Below are 15,293 nucleotides of genomic sequence, written 5' to 3'. Positions count from 1 at the left end.
GCTGATTTAGATTTTGTGAGCTACTAGAGGGTTGGAAGGACCCCCATGACCATTCCTTGGTGGAGCTGCCATGCTAGGTGCACACCTGTTCAAATATACCAAGCATATGTCTAATTACCCCAAGGGGTCCACAGAAGAGATGGAAGGTCTACCTTAATATACTGTGATACCTATAGGGAGATTACCCTGAAAACTGCCATTGTGGGTCTGGATGGACAATTACAGTTTAAAGTAGTCTGTGGTTTCTTATATCTATTTAATTTCAAGCTCTAATCCATCACCCAGCTGCAGGCATTAACCATAATTCTTTATTCGTTTTGCCATACTTGAAGGTAAAGAGTAACTGTAGTGCAAATAATGTAATTTTACCTATTTTTTTTTACAATATTAATTTATAAATTATTTAGTCAGTGTTTGCCCATTGTAAAATCTTTTCTCTCCCTGATTTACATTCTAAAATTTGTAACTGGTGGCGACATCTTTAGTACTGGCAAGTGATCTCTATGCGCAGAACTCTCAGTAAGCTAACATTCCGCTATAGCTTGTTTGGCAGTTGGAAACAGATCTTATTTTCCACAATGCAACGTTAAACAGTAAACTGTCAAGATCATAGTCCTGACATCACAGTGTGGGAGGGGTTTCACCACCATGGGCTTGATTTACTAAAGCGGCGTTCCGTGTCCACCGGACTTTGCACATGCAAAACTTTGCGTGTGAGTTTAGTCCTCAAAACGGTGCTAACCTACTTAGTGCAATGGTTATCACGCCCAAAAGTCTTTAGGCGTGCTAAGTAGCACCGCTACTTAGCACCGCTTTGTGAATCAAGCTCCATATCAACCATACATATGTTCCTGATGATTTATTCCAGAAAAGGAAAAGATTTCTCATGGGAACGGGGGTATTAGCTCCTGATTAGAATTAAGTTCAATCCTTGGTTACATTTTAAAGTTCCTCTTTAAATATGTGTAGCCCACACACACACACACACACAAAACAGGCCAGTGAGCATTAAGATACCAGAACTGCAATCCCTAAAACCACAATGATATTTCCCAAACTATGCACCAAAGGAGCACTTGTTATGCACTAGACTAGAGGGATGTCACTGTGAAATAACGGTTAGTAACAGGAGGGCCATTATTCGACTCCATTATCTTTTGCCAGTTAATAGAAACCACAGAATAGGTAGGAAAGTATTCTTTATATACTGTAACATTTTAGCAGCACTTAGGAAGGTATTAAAACAAACAAGATCACTTACCGGTAAAATGAACACAGCGACAACAGTAGGGCCCTTTTCCACTAGCAATCGCAATCACAAACCACAAACACCAGCGATTGTGATTTTTAATTAATTCTGTTATGCGATTGCGATTTGCGATTTTTCTTTGCATTGCATTATCATTGTAAAAATCGCTCCAGAAAGCGATTGCGGTTTGCGATTTCTAAATCGAATCACTGTAGTGGAAAATACTTCTCGTGATTTCTATGATAAGGTAACAACCCTAGCGATTTAAAAATCACTAGCGATTTGCGATTCAGCAGTCGCAATTGCTCTAGTGGAAAAGGGCCCTCTCTTTGTTCAATCTGCTTTTGTGCCTACCAGGTGTCATTAGTTTTACTGGAAAGAAGTATCATCCTTCACTGCAATACTGTAAGTAATTATTGTCACCTGATGCTGTGCAATTTGAGTCTAATTTTATTAATGTCATTTTGTTTAGGAAAATAAAACAAGCAGGTATTAACCACTGTAACTAATTGGGTGTTTGTTTCTGTTGTCTGGACAAAATAATGTTATAATAAAAAAAATGGAAGACTACTAGCATAGTACAATAGCATTTGTGCCTGGAGAGTTGAAACGAGAAAAATATAGGATTCCTTCTACAGGATCTAGCAGACCATTTAACCTCCCTGGTACTTTGCTGTTCTTCCCCCTTAAAGAGTAACTGTCAGGCTGCAAAAGCTAATTTAAACCTCGATTCTCCTGTGTTAAACAGTTTAGAAGGAAGCCAAAAAGGCAATACTGAAGTTAAAAATCTCTCTTACTTTTGATGTGTGCTGACAGCAAGGCTCTGTATTCCCAAGCCCTTAAAAAGGACGAGAGGCCGCATACCATACAGCAAAGCATTCTGGGGCCCTCCCCTCGGCTGCTAGTGAGAAGTTACAGGCTCAAGTTACAACAGCATGTAATGCAGTCCAGCTCACAGCACTGATAAATCTCCGGGCAGAGTACACTGCAGGAGTCCGCTATTGTTCCTAGCCACATGGCTAATTAATATTCACTGCACAGTAGTGTTATTCATTACAAGCTTTTTTGTGAGTGGAATCATCAGGAAGCAGGGAGGATATGACATCACAATTGGCTTCATAGGAGACAGACAAACATGGAACCTGCCATGAGCTGTCAGGAGCATCATTCTCTGCATATACTATATAAAAATTCTGTGAAATCCAAACGTGGACAGTGAAATGCATATGTAATGTAAGTACAGCCAATATTTAGCTACTGATATATGTGTTTTTTGTCTTTGAGACCCTATACCTAACAGCTCCTCTTTAAGGACCAGAGGCTTATTTTAAAATGTCATTATTATTCTGTGATCACTGTGATTGGCTCACAGTGATCACGTGGTCAGAAACTAATGAAACTGACTACTGATAGATGCACAGCAGTGCGTGTGAGCGAGCACAGCGAGGCTTATGTAGTTAAATCTACACCATGTTAGAATTAAACATCCATAAACACAGCATAGATTTCACTATGCGCAGGAGCGAATCAGTTAAATTAAGGAGCCCATCTCCCCCCTTGCATTCCTGATCTCTGAGCACGTCTCCCAAAAGCCATTGGGCACCCCATTGTAAGTGCAGATCCACTTGTCCTCAGTACTCATATACATTTACACTGCTCAGATGTTAGTGGTTAGTGCAAAAAAATAAAATATAATAATGATCTAGATGAATTAGAAATGGTCTATGGAAGTGATAAGGTTTCCTTATTACAAACGATCTAGTAAGTGAATCTATATAAACTGTTAACCATTTTGACTTCCTAAAACAATTTGAGTCACCAAAGAAACCGAATTAACGGTTTACAAAGAGATTGCATCCTTGTGGAGAAACCCTGATTTTCCACAAGCATGATTCAGCCATTTTTGCATAGTTTGTGAAACCAACATATGTGCTAGGTTTTTTTTTGCGATTTTTCTATGCGTTTGTATGGGAATGTTCGTATTGTGCTTTTTTGGGTAATACCAATGAAGTTAATCTACATGAAAGTCTTCTAATTAACTTCCACATCATGTTGATTTTTCATGTAAAATGTGATTTTTCTGCAATTCCATTGACTTGCATTGAAAAATGAATCATCACTGGATGTGAGAAGGCTTACCTCATGTAAGGAGGTTAAGACTTTTACATGACACCAAAAATAGACATTCAGTGTCAAATACAACTTTTAACCTTCTTACACAAAGTAAGACTGTTCCTATTACTTCCACTCACTATAGGATTGTTTTACACATTTGTGGCTCCTCCTCCCATCTGTCACTGTCTCCCACCCCTTTCTAGGAGCTACCCCTGTGATTACATTAAGTGGTTCCTTGTTTTTTAAAGTGTGACCCTGCTAAGTCATCATATCGGTGCGGAGAAGGTATTCTCCACATGCCTGAACTGTGGTTGCCTGTAGCAACCCATGCTTATGAGTAGCAATTATATACTTTTCTATAGACCCGAATGTCCAGAAATACTATAGTATTGGCGCTCCTGGTGCTCTTTTTGTTTCCCTTTTCTCCTTCAGTACTGAGGTTTAAAAGCTTGATGTTCCACCACCCCAGAGATGAATAATACATCACACAACAGAAAAAAGTTGCAAAGTCAAATTCCCACGCAATCACAAAATAAAATACGATTCAATCGAAATGCCCTACACATGTGGCGATCACGTTTTTGGAAAATCACAATCGGACTCAAATCTTACCAAGCGTGAGCCCTGCTTTACCGTTCCGGATTTTGGAATACCTCACTTCTGGCTATTGATTGATTTTCCAGTAGATCTATTTTTTATGTCACTCTGCACTTTGCTTTCAGGATATATAACGGAGGAGAAAGCCGTATCTGCTTTTATTATCCGCTGGTAGGGGACGTCCGCCAAGACCCAATAACAGGAAGGCAGTGAGGCTCTTGTTGAGAACATTGGTTTTTATTTCCTTGTTACAGCCATGCTCCTGTCACTAGAAGTACATCAGTAATAGTATATATGCCTCTCCTCCTTCCTAGTCCAACAAAATGAAATTGGCTTCTGCCTACTGCCCGGCCATCTGTGCTATTAAATTAAATGACAAAGAATTCTAAACTCGCCAAGAAAGAGGCTCATTTTATTAGCTGTAATTCAGTCGTGGTGTTAGTAGAGGTATCATAAAGCGCATGGATTCTGACGGATCAACAAATACATCAATAAAATGGCTCGCACATTGTGGAAAATCTGGAAAAGGAGAAACTATCCAAAGCTTATGGGCTGGAATTCTTAGCATGTAATAATGGGGTTATATAACTTTCTTAGCCACTTTCCAAAACTCAAGTATTACATTCTGTTTTACTGACACCCTGAAAGGAAAAAGAAAATCCAATTTCATTATATAATTTTTATGAACATAGATGGCTGTACAGGTCTTTTTCTACTTATTTTTTTTCCTAAAAAATTGCAGTCAATTAAAAATGTCCAGAACTGAAATGAAGTTCAAACTGCATTTCTTTGTAACTACAGCAACAGTACCTAGTTTGGAGTACAGGAAGTAATGTCCCACATTGCTGCACAAAGCAGGAGCTGTTTTCTCATTTCCAAGACCTGCACTAATCCACTGACTGATAGCATGTTTTTGATATGTCTGTCTGCAACCACTTCAAGTCCACCTACCATAGCTTCTTTATTCATGATTACAGTGATAATAATTACATGTGTTCCCTGAGAAAGAGACAAATCTCAGGGATTATCGTTGGATTATCTTGCTTGCATGCATAAAGACTTGGTGTGCCAACTCCATTTGTTGCTTTTGATAGTACTATTATGTCACCACACTTTAGATCTGAAAAAAACTTACACTGGAGCATTTCAATCAATATTGTTGTGTTGTATTCTATATCTATGCCTGGATTATTTGCTGTGGTACTCCTCCCCTGTCTCTGGTACACGTACAACGCTACAGGCTGTGTGAGAGGTTGACAGACACTACTGTTCATAAAGTGAGCTTCATGACTGGAGGTCCAGGCTTTCTGCCAAGATGATTCTCATGTTATCTTCTCTACACCTGTGGCTATAGGAAATGGTGTGCCATCAATTTCCCTCATCTAAGCAGGAGAGCCAGAGGAAGCATCTCCAACCTAACACATTATTGCCTCAAGTCAGCACTGCTCCCTGTTCACACTTTATCGACTATGACTTGACAGCGTGATACATTTCCAGAAGCTTTCATGACCCCACATTGAAAAAACAATAAATGCTAAATAAAGAAAATTAAAAAAAAACCTAGAATTATTCCTTCTTAGCGCATCTAATTGTATCTCTCCTTTGATTCACGCCATGTGGAGTCTGTATAGGCAAGTAAATAAAGCTGTCATCTGTTTGCAGACTAATGTCTTAACCAAACCAATAAAAGAGCTACTTACCTTGCAAAGAACAATAGCTGTTCATTAGACACAGCTGTCCATTTACCAGGAAGGCTAGAAGAGGCCTGTGTACACATTAGGGCATGCTAGTGTACTCAGAACTGGCTCTCTGTAAGAAATATTAGCAGTACATCATCTACTCAGCAAGTTACTTAATGGTAACAGGACCTTATCATAAAACAGAGCTTGGTGGTAGCGGAGTGCTCTATCCTTTTAACTAGAGGAACAAGCTGAGAAATAGAGTTAAAGGGCAACTCCAGCAGATCTTTTTCTTGGGATAGAGTGGTGAAAAATGATAACATCCACCACATTTTTCTCACTGCCTGTGTTTACATTGAGGAGATTTTCTGACATTCTGCTCTCATCAATTCTGACATTGGGACAATAAAAAAGTAAAAATGACTTAATGGGGACAGCATTAAAAACCTTGGACATGCTAAACTCTTTCCCCCGCTATATAAAGAGCATTTTTTGCTGTCTTGGGGTTTGATTCACAAAAGAATGATAACTCAGTTATCACGCCTAAAAACTCAGTTATCACGCCTAAAAGCTTTCTGTTCCAACATCTTATAGCAAACGGGACTGAAGTCTGACGAAGGCCGCACAGCCGAAAGCTTACTCTTATTATTTTAAGTTAGCCAATAAATGGTATCATCCTAATTCAAAACTTGTTGCTTAGAATAATTGTAGCATTAAAATATGTTACACATTTAGTCTTTTCCCAGCATAGTCTTCAGCGCTGGGGCTGATTTAGGACTGGTTCGCACATACGCTTTTGCAGCGTTTCAGACGCAACGTTTTTTGGGATCTACCGCTGTCCCATTCAAGTGAATGGGAGCATTTAGGGCTGGTGCTTGCAGGCTTTCATGAAAGCCTGGCAGGTGATCCCAGCATCACGTCTCGTCTCGAAAGCAACATGCAGCTTTCAGAGGCAGTAAACGCCAAGGAATCAGTGTAGGGATCCGAACCGCTAGCCTTTAAAGCTTCCCAAAAGCTAGCGGTTAAACGCCAGTTTGAACAAGTCCATGTGAACCAGCCCTTATAAATGCTACAGGTGTAAAAAAAACAAACAATTGCAACCAATTCAATTTTCCTTGAAATGATAATGATGGTAGTAGATCTCATACGTAGATAACGTTTGCTTGACATGTGAGCAATATCCCTGCTCTCTATAAATGAAGCCCGCATTGCTTCCGATCCAACAAAGACAACAAAAGGTAGGTTTAGCAACCAGTATTACATAGAGCCCAGACAAAAGACCCATTACCTATCCTTATCCTTCCTCCCACATGTTCTTTCCATAAACGGAATTGCCTCTGCCTTTAATTCAGTTCTGGAAACACATAAATCCTGACACATAAAGAGAGTTACCTGTCTCTCTATCGCTCACACTAGCTGGGGTTATTTGTCTGCACACGTTTATTAGAGGTAAACGCATTGTTATTTTTTATTTCACAATGAATTTTACATGTTACCAGGGGAAACTATATGCCGCTAATATGTTCTCAGGAACAGCTGCACACCCACAGTATGTACTAATTAGCCTCAGTGCTGATCTCAATACGGATTTGTTCATTAAAACTATAAGAAAGCAGGAGTGGGTGTTTTGTCTGAACAACCAATTGTATGTTTACCTTCAAGCCCCAGTTCAGGATTGTATTTTTTAATGGATAACGGTGTGGAACCTACAAAAGCCTGCTATGCAAAAAGTTTTTTGCATTGCACTTAAACTGCTTCTGGATTATTAACTTTTTATTATCTGGCTGACTGTGTTTGTCATGCTGTTTTCCTGTGCTAATGTCACATGCTGCCTGCCTGAGGCAACAGCAAGTCTGTGAGCTGCCAAAACTCCTCCACTAGCCAATCATTACCCATATGAGGTAATGGGGGAGGAGCTGGAAGGAGGGTAAAGCTAGTCTTTTCATGAATACAGCTGTTTCCCGCCTCAGTTACAGATCTACTCATTTGTCTTCTGTATCGTCATGCAGGTCCTTCAAGCACACTGACCGCCCCTGGGCTCGGGGACATGCGCCAGTATCAGAGTCAGGGCAGAATCGGCCAGCGATCATAGTGATCATGTGATCAGGAGCCAATCGCGATGGCTCCTGATCACTGAGGGGAGATGTCAGCTGTCCTATGACAGCTTAATCTCCCCTCTCAGGTGCGCACAATCGCATTGGGAGCGGAAATGGCAGGTGGTGTAAATCCTATGCCTGCCTCAGAGTTAGGCAGTGCAGCGTAGGATTTACTACACTCAGTTCCCACAAGGTTAAAGAGAACCTAAACTTTTCCACAGGAGAGAAGGAAAACACAGAGAGATCCACCATCTGTGTTTTTAGAGATAACAGCCTGTCTAATTCTTCCTTATCTGCTAGTAATGAGCCACTGTAATTTGAGCTGTCAGCCCTGTCTGATCCATGCAGAGGTTTGTGCCGTTCAGACAGACTATATGTAAACACAGGGGGCTAAAGGTGCGTACACACGCACTACATCCGGCAACGATGGGACAGTCAGACCCTCCCACTGGGCGGACGTTCAGTCGACAGTAGCGCATGTGTACGCGCTGTCGGCGGACTGATAAGGCTGTTTCTGAACGATTCGCTGAGCGGATCGTTCAGAAACAGCCTTATCAGTCTGCCGACAGCATGTACACACGTGCTACTCTCGGCAGAACGTCCGCCCAGTGGGAGGGTCTGATGGACCCGTCGTTGCTTGATGTAGTGCGTGCGTACGTACCTTAACTGTTTCTGTGATCCCATAAAACCAGCAAGTAATTACAGTGCAGAATCTCAGTAGGAGTTCTGAGAGCTGTAACAAAGAAATGTTTTTTGTAAAGATTATTATAATGTCGCTTATTTTTTTAGAGCAGAGAAGAAGTCCCAGGTTTAGGTCCGCTTTAAGCTTTAATTAAAGTGAAAGCAAACCTTGAAGAGGTAGCTGCCTTGTAGTAAGAATATATGCCCTGTGTATGTATCAAGTCATGTGACACAATTTCTCTCATTCTCAACATGCAACAAACAAGTTGTGTTGTGCAGATGTCACAGGAAATGTTCTATCTTACCAAGATTTACTCTAATGTACCTGTCATGATAATATATTCTCAGCTCTTTGTCACAATTAATTCCCTTTTACACCCTTGTATGGCGCGGTCCTTGTAAAATCTGTCCGGATCCATTAGCAGAGAGAGACTGTGATTTCTTCCCCAGTGGATTGTTAGCCTTACAGACCTGGAAAGCCATCCTGTTATAGAAGCATATTACAGCAATGCGTAGCCTGGCCCTTTATAATAGCACCCGAAATAACTCATTACCCGGTCCGCAATGGCCTCTTCTCTGTTCACATTCAAGCAAAAGTCCTGCACTTACACTGGGAATGAAGCATGGCAAAGGTGGGAGTCACAAAATAAAAAGACATTTAATAGAAACCAACCTCCTTTCTGCAAGTGTCAGAACTACCCGACATCCAACTTGAGTTCTGTCATTTTCCCAGAGACCCACTGTGTTCCATGACTGCAATACAAAGAACCGGGCCTCCTGCCATTACCACCCCCATACCTACGTAGCAGAATAACCGCTGCGCTACACAGCTGACAAAAGCAAATACATATTTAAAGAGGAACTTTAGCGAAAAGGGGGGAAAAATCATTACATTGCAAAGTGAAAAGTTAAAAAATAGACGAGAGATAAAGAAATGATTGATATTCGCCATGTAATTTGTCCATATTGTTTGATCCACAATCAGCCGGCACGTAATCATCTTTACTACTGGAAGACTTGAAAAAAAAAACAGATAGCACCAAATGCTATTATCTATAACCACGCCCCCTAACAATACAATAGGCTAAAAGGTTGTTTTTTATAGATATACATATGCACAGAGGGAGATACTGGTTGCTTGACAGTTGGAAACAGCTGTTCATTTCCCACAATGCAATGAGGTTCACAGACAGGAAACTGTCAGGACCTGGGTCCTGACATCACACTGTGGGAGGCGTTTCACCACAATATCAGCCATACAGACACAACTGATGATCTATTTGAGAAAAGGTTAAGATTTCTGGTGGGAAAGGAGGTATCAGCTACTGAATGGGATGAAGTTCAATCCTTGATTACAGTTCCTCTTTAAGAATTGTACACTGCTATATCTTTACAGGTTGCAGATTGGTGTGTTTCTAGAACAATTCATATAAAGGGTAGCAGCATTGTCATTCCATACACAGAATGAAGACCAGGCAGAATGCTGCCAACACAGATAGAACGTCAGAAGCCCCTAAAGACAACGAGTCATTATTTTTCATGTGCAATAATCTTATCCTTCTATCCAAAAAATGTTGCATTAGCTTGTTACTTCTAAGAGAGAGCTATTTGTACCATTATTGATTTACTTTCTCTCCTTCCAAGGGTGACTCTGAGCCTTTAAAGAAAACCTATACTGAAAATTAAAAGTCAAAATAAACATACACAAGTCATACTTGCCTCCCGTGCAGTCTACTCCTCAATCTATTTTTTCTCTCCTGAGTCCTGTTTGTCCACTGTGATCAATAGAATTCTCCGTCCTCCATTTTGAAAATGTCTATTACCCCATAACAGCTTCCTGGTCAGCACACTGTTAAACTGTAACATCGTCCACTTGAGCCATAGGGAAACATGGACACATCAGTTCTTCTCTCAGCTGTAACTGACAGCAACTGATATATAACTGGCAGCAACTGATATATTTCAGTTCTGACAAAATGTTGTCAGAACTGGAAGGGATCACTGTAAGAAGAAAATGGTGAGCTTCTGAGAGGAACTGATGGCAAGGTAACTATGTAATGTTCATTTGAAGTTACTTCATGTGTTTATTTTAAATAATTTTACTCAGTACAGGTTCTCTTTAAGCACATGTGTAAGACCTCACAGACCGCTGTGCTTTCTTCTGGTACCCTCACTGCTCACAACAGACACTTTCATCAGCAGATCAGTGAATAATGGCGCACAGCGCCTATACATACAAATGGCGCAGCATTAAAAAGATACGCTTATCGCTATTTATCGTTAGTACTGCATAATAATGGCGCACAGGGAAAAAAGAAGAAAAACGGCACACACTAACGTTATTTATCAATAGTGGCACACACTAACGTTATTTATCAATAGTGCCGTTCATTTGCCAAACAGCAGACGTTATTGCCCACAGTAACGTTATTTATCAATAGCGCCTTACATAAGCCAAACTACAGACGTTATTTAACTGCAAAACGGTGAATGGATTTAATGTAACACTGTCAAGGTTAGGGTTAGGCACCACCAGGGGGGTGGATAGGGTTAGGCACCACCAGGGGAGATTTAGGGTTAGGCACCACCAGGGGGGAGTCTTAGGGTTAGGCCCCACCAGGGGGGTCTTAGGGTTAGGCACCATCAGGGGGGTCTTAGGGTTAGGCACCACCAGGGGTTGGTTAGGGTTAGGCACCACCAGGGGGGTCTTAGGGTTACAAACAGGACTCAGGAGAGAAAAAATAGATTGAGGAGTAGACTGCACGGGAGGCAAGTATGACTTGTGTATGTTTATTAGGCACCACCAGGGGGGTGGTTAGGGTTAGGCACTACCAGGGGGGTGGTTAGGGTTAGGCACCACCAGGGGGGTCTTAGGGTTAGGCACCACCAGGGGGGTGGTTAGGGTTAGGCACCACCAGGGGGGTCTTAGGGTTAGGCACCACCAGGGGGGTGGTTAGGATTAGGCACCACTAGGGGTGTCTTAGGGTTAGGCACCACCAGGGGGGTCTTAGGGTTAGGCACCACCAGGGGGATGGTTAGGGTTAGGCACCACCAGGGGGGTGGTTAGGGTTAGGTACCACCAGGGGGGTTTTAGGGTTAGGCACCACCATGGGGTGGTTAGGGTTAGGCACCACCAGGGGGGTGGTTAGGGTTAGGCACCACCAGGGGGGTCTTAGGGTTAGGCACCACCAGGGGGGTCTTAGGGTTAGGCACCACCAGGGGGGTGGTTAGGGTTAGGCACCACCAGTGGGGTGGTTAGGATTAGGCACCACCAGGGGTGTCTTAGGGTTAGGCACCACCAGGGGTGTCTTAGGGTTAGGCACCACCAGAGGGATCTTAGGGTTAGGCACCACCAGGGGGGTCTTAGGTTTAGGCACCACCAGGGGGTGGTTAGGGTTAGGCACCACCAGGGGGTGGTTAGAGTTAGGCACCACCAGGGGGTGGTTAGGGTTAGGCATCACCAGGGGGGTCTTAGGGTCAGGCTCCACCAGGGGGGTGGTTAGGGTTAGGCACCACCAGGGGGGTTTAGGGGTTAGGGATAGGTACAGAAAGGGTTCTGTGTGTTAACGTTAAACAACAATAAGGCTTTAACGTTAAATAGCGATAAGCGGCAAACGGATTAGCGGCAACACCATGCGCCATTATTCGCAGGCGCCATTTTCAGATGGATCCCTCATCAGGATGCTGCAGTGCAGAAAGTGTTCTACAGCTATCAAATAAACGTCCAGTGTAGTCAGGCCTGCAGAACACACAGCTAACGGCTTTGTTATCTGACAGTTACAAATAAACCGGAAAGCCTTTTATGTTAAAGCGGACCTGAACTCAGAACTTCCTCTCTGCTCTGAAATATAAGAAACAGCATAAGAAACTTTAAAGAAAAACATTTCTTTCTTATGCTGGGAATACACAATGAGATTTTTAAGTTGGTTTATTGTTCGATCTTATTTTCGAACGATTTTCCGATCGATTTAGTTATCGATTTCCATTCACTTCTATGAGAAATCGATTAGAAAAAGGATCGAAAAGATGGGAAATGTCTGAAATGATCTATCGAACCATCTATCTGCTGAAAAAACTTATGCTGTATTCCCAGCATAACAGCTGATACAAATCCTGCAATAAATCTGCTGTGTGTCTACTTCCTGCTTTTATGAAAGCAGACATAGGGTTAACATCCTGTGTTTACAATTTAGCTGTTCTGCCAAGGCAGCCAGCTGACACAGGGGGAATTAGACAGGCTAAACTCTCTAAATACATACAGGATGCATTTTTCTATGCTTTCCTTCTGTCCAAGAGTTCAAGTCTACTTTAAAGTCATCCCCTAAAGACCGGACAACACCCTCTGTAAAATGGATGGATAGTCCATCTGCAAAAAGCCTCCTCCCCAACTGGAGCTTGTTCTAAATTGTCCAGAGCCATCTGCACCCCAACTTCCAGACCTCTCACTGGTAACTGGGGAGCCACAGCTTTTCAGTAGCTGCAGTCTCTCTGTTTCTTGCTACTCATTTGTGTGACTACCTCTCCTGTAAGCTGTCAGATCTCCTGCAGGGCTTTGCTGACAGGCCCAGAAACAACTGGATGGGTTGCCTCACACTTCACTGTGATCTTCAAAGACAACAGAATGGCAGATTTTACCTGTCAGAAATGGTTTAGCATTGTTGTCACCGGACAAGCTAATTTAGCTTTATTCCACACACACCATGACACACATGCCAAGCTGGATGTCTTTAATGAACTTTCAAAACAGATTACAGGGGAAAAGATATTTAAAAGTGAATTGTAATAACTGATACAGTATGAGTTAATGGGATTCTGTTTACCTAAAAAGAAAACCTGAAGTGAGAGGGATAAATGGAGGCTGGCAGATTTTTTTCCTTTTAAACAATGCCAGATGCCTGACAGTGCCGCTGACATTCATGTAAAAAAGGCGTCTGAAAAAAGGGTGTGGGGACTGCCACTAGTAAAATATCGGTAAAATTACCAATATTCTACTAAATTCCAAAAGTCAAATATTGGTAATCTTTACCTATGTCTTAACCTAGCCCAACTCTCACGCAGAACCCTCCCTCTACCAATGCTAAACCCTAAACCTCCCTCTACCGATGCCTAGCCTTAAGACCACCCTCTACTGATGCTTAACCCTAAGACCTCCTTCTACCGATGCCTAACCCTAATACCTCCCTCTACCGCTGCCCAACCCTAAGACCTCCCTCTACCGATGCCTAACCCTAAGACCTCCCTCTACCGCTGCCCAACCCTAAGACCTCCCTCTACCGATGCCTAACCCTAAAACCTCCCTCTACCGCTACCTAACCCTAAGACCTCCCTCTACCGATGAGTAGCCCTTAACCCTCCCTCTACCGATGCCTATCAACCCTCCCTCTACCGATGCCTAACCCTAAGACCTCCCTCTACCGATGCCTAACCCTTAACCCTCCCTCTACCGCTACCTAACCCTAAGATCTCCCTCTACCGATGCCTAACCCTTGAGACCTCCCTCTACCGATGCCTAACCCTAAGACCTCCCTCTACCAATGCCTAACCCTCCCTCTACCAATGCCTAACCCTTAACCCTCCCTCTAACGCTACCTGACAATGAGACCTCCCTCTACCGATGCCTAACCCTGAGACCTCCCTCTACTGATGCCTAACCCTGAGACCTCCCTCTACCGATGCCTAACCCTGAGACCTCCCTCTACTGATGCCTAACCCTGAGACCTCCTTCTACTGATGCCTAACCCTAAGACCTCCCTCTACCGATGCCTAACCCTGAGACCTCCCTCTACTGATGCCTAAACCTGAGACCTCCCTCTACTGATGCCTAACCCTGAGACCTCCTACTGATGCCTAACCCTGAGACCTCCCTCTACCGATACCTAGCTAACCTTTAACACTCCCTCCACTTATGCCTAACACTTTACCCCCAGGTGGTGCCTAACACTCACCCCCACCGTGACATCTAAGACTTAACAACCCCCCTCCTAACCTTAACCTACCCCCTGCTGCAAAGCTGTGATTATGGCAAAAAAGGAAAATTTGGGTGCCAGGAGGTGCCTGATAAAATTGCACCCACAATATATTGCTGCAATTTGCAAGTCGGCAAGCCTCAATGCCTGTGATTTTATTGGGTGCTTCCGTGCCTCCAAATTTCCCTTCTTTGCCATAAATCGCGGCTTTTATAATGGGCACCTGTGGCGGCACCCTTTTTTCTGTAAGGGCTCCTGTGCCCTTTTTGCCTGTTTCCTAATACTTTTAGCCACAGACCCTGAACAAGCATGTAAAGGGCTCCCAAGGAAACCAGGCCTGAAGAAGGTTTTCCACCAAAACTAGTACTAAGGTACAAAGCTATCTTTGTAACCTTCCTTTGCTTACGGTTGATTAGGATCAGATCCTTTAAATATACTTTATTTGTAAAGAAAACAAATAATTTCATTGAAATGACTTCTTCAGCATTTTAGAAACAAACACCTTCTAATTATATATAGATTTTTATGTTTTTTTCCAAGATTCAAATCCACACCATGCACATAAAAAACACAAGCAGGCTTAGTAATTACACGAGTGCGGTTTCTTTTCAGTAAACATCGCTGACCAAGCGAATCATAAGGCCAAACGAGCTTTATCAATACTGATTTGCCTCGGTCTCGCGGAATAGATTTTCTTTAACAGGTTTGTAGGGCGATATATTACGGATCCACCATTGTCTAATTAAAGCTCCAACTCGCGACCTTGGAAAAGCGCTGAGATGTGACCAGCTGATACTGTGACCCCCAAAGTGCATTACCTTGATGTGGGGAGAGGGAGCACCGGCTGATTTACCAGAAAAGGAATGAGATCAATACCAACCAGCAAAGTGCCCATATTTAACACTGGCCC

At 42.7% G+C, this 15,293-nt stretch overlaps 1 protein-coding gene across 12 annotated transcripts in view; it reads right to left on the bottom strand.

Moving 5' to 3' along the window:
* The window catches only part of SLC8A1 (solute carrier family 8 member A1), a 776,612-nt gene that overhangs the window by 379,653 nt on the left and 381,666 nt on the right, over nt 1-15,293 (bottom strand). The gene's annotated exons all lie outside the window — the stretch shown is intronic.

The sequence above is a fragment of the Hyperolius riggenbachi genome, chromosome 4 (genome assembly GCF_040937935.1).
Source record: "Hyperolius riggenbachi isolate aHypRig1 chromosome 4, aHypRig1.pri, whole genome shotgun sequence".
NCBI classification, from domain to species: Eukaryota; Metazoa; Chordata; class Amphibia; order Anura; family Hyperoliidae; genus Hyperolius; species Hyperolius riggenbachi.
The sequence above is the reverse complement of the archived record's forward strand: the minus strand, read 5'-3'. Positions and strand labels throughout refer to the sequence as shown.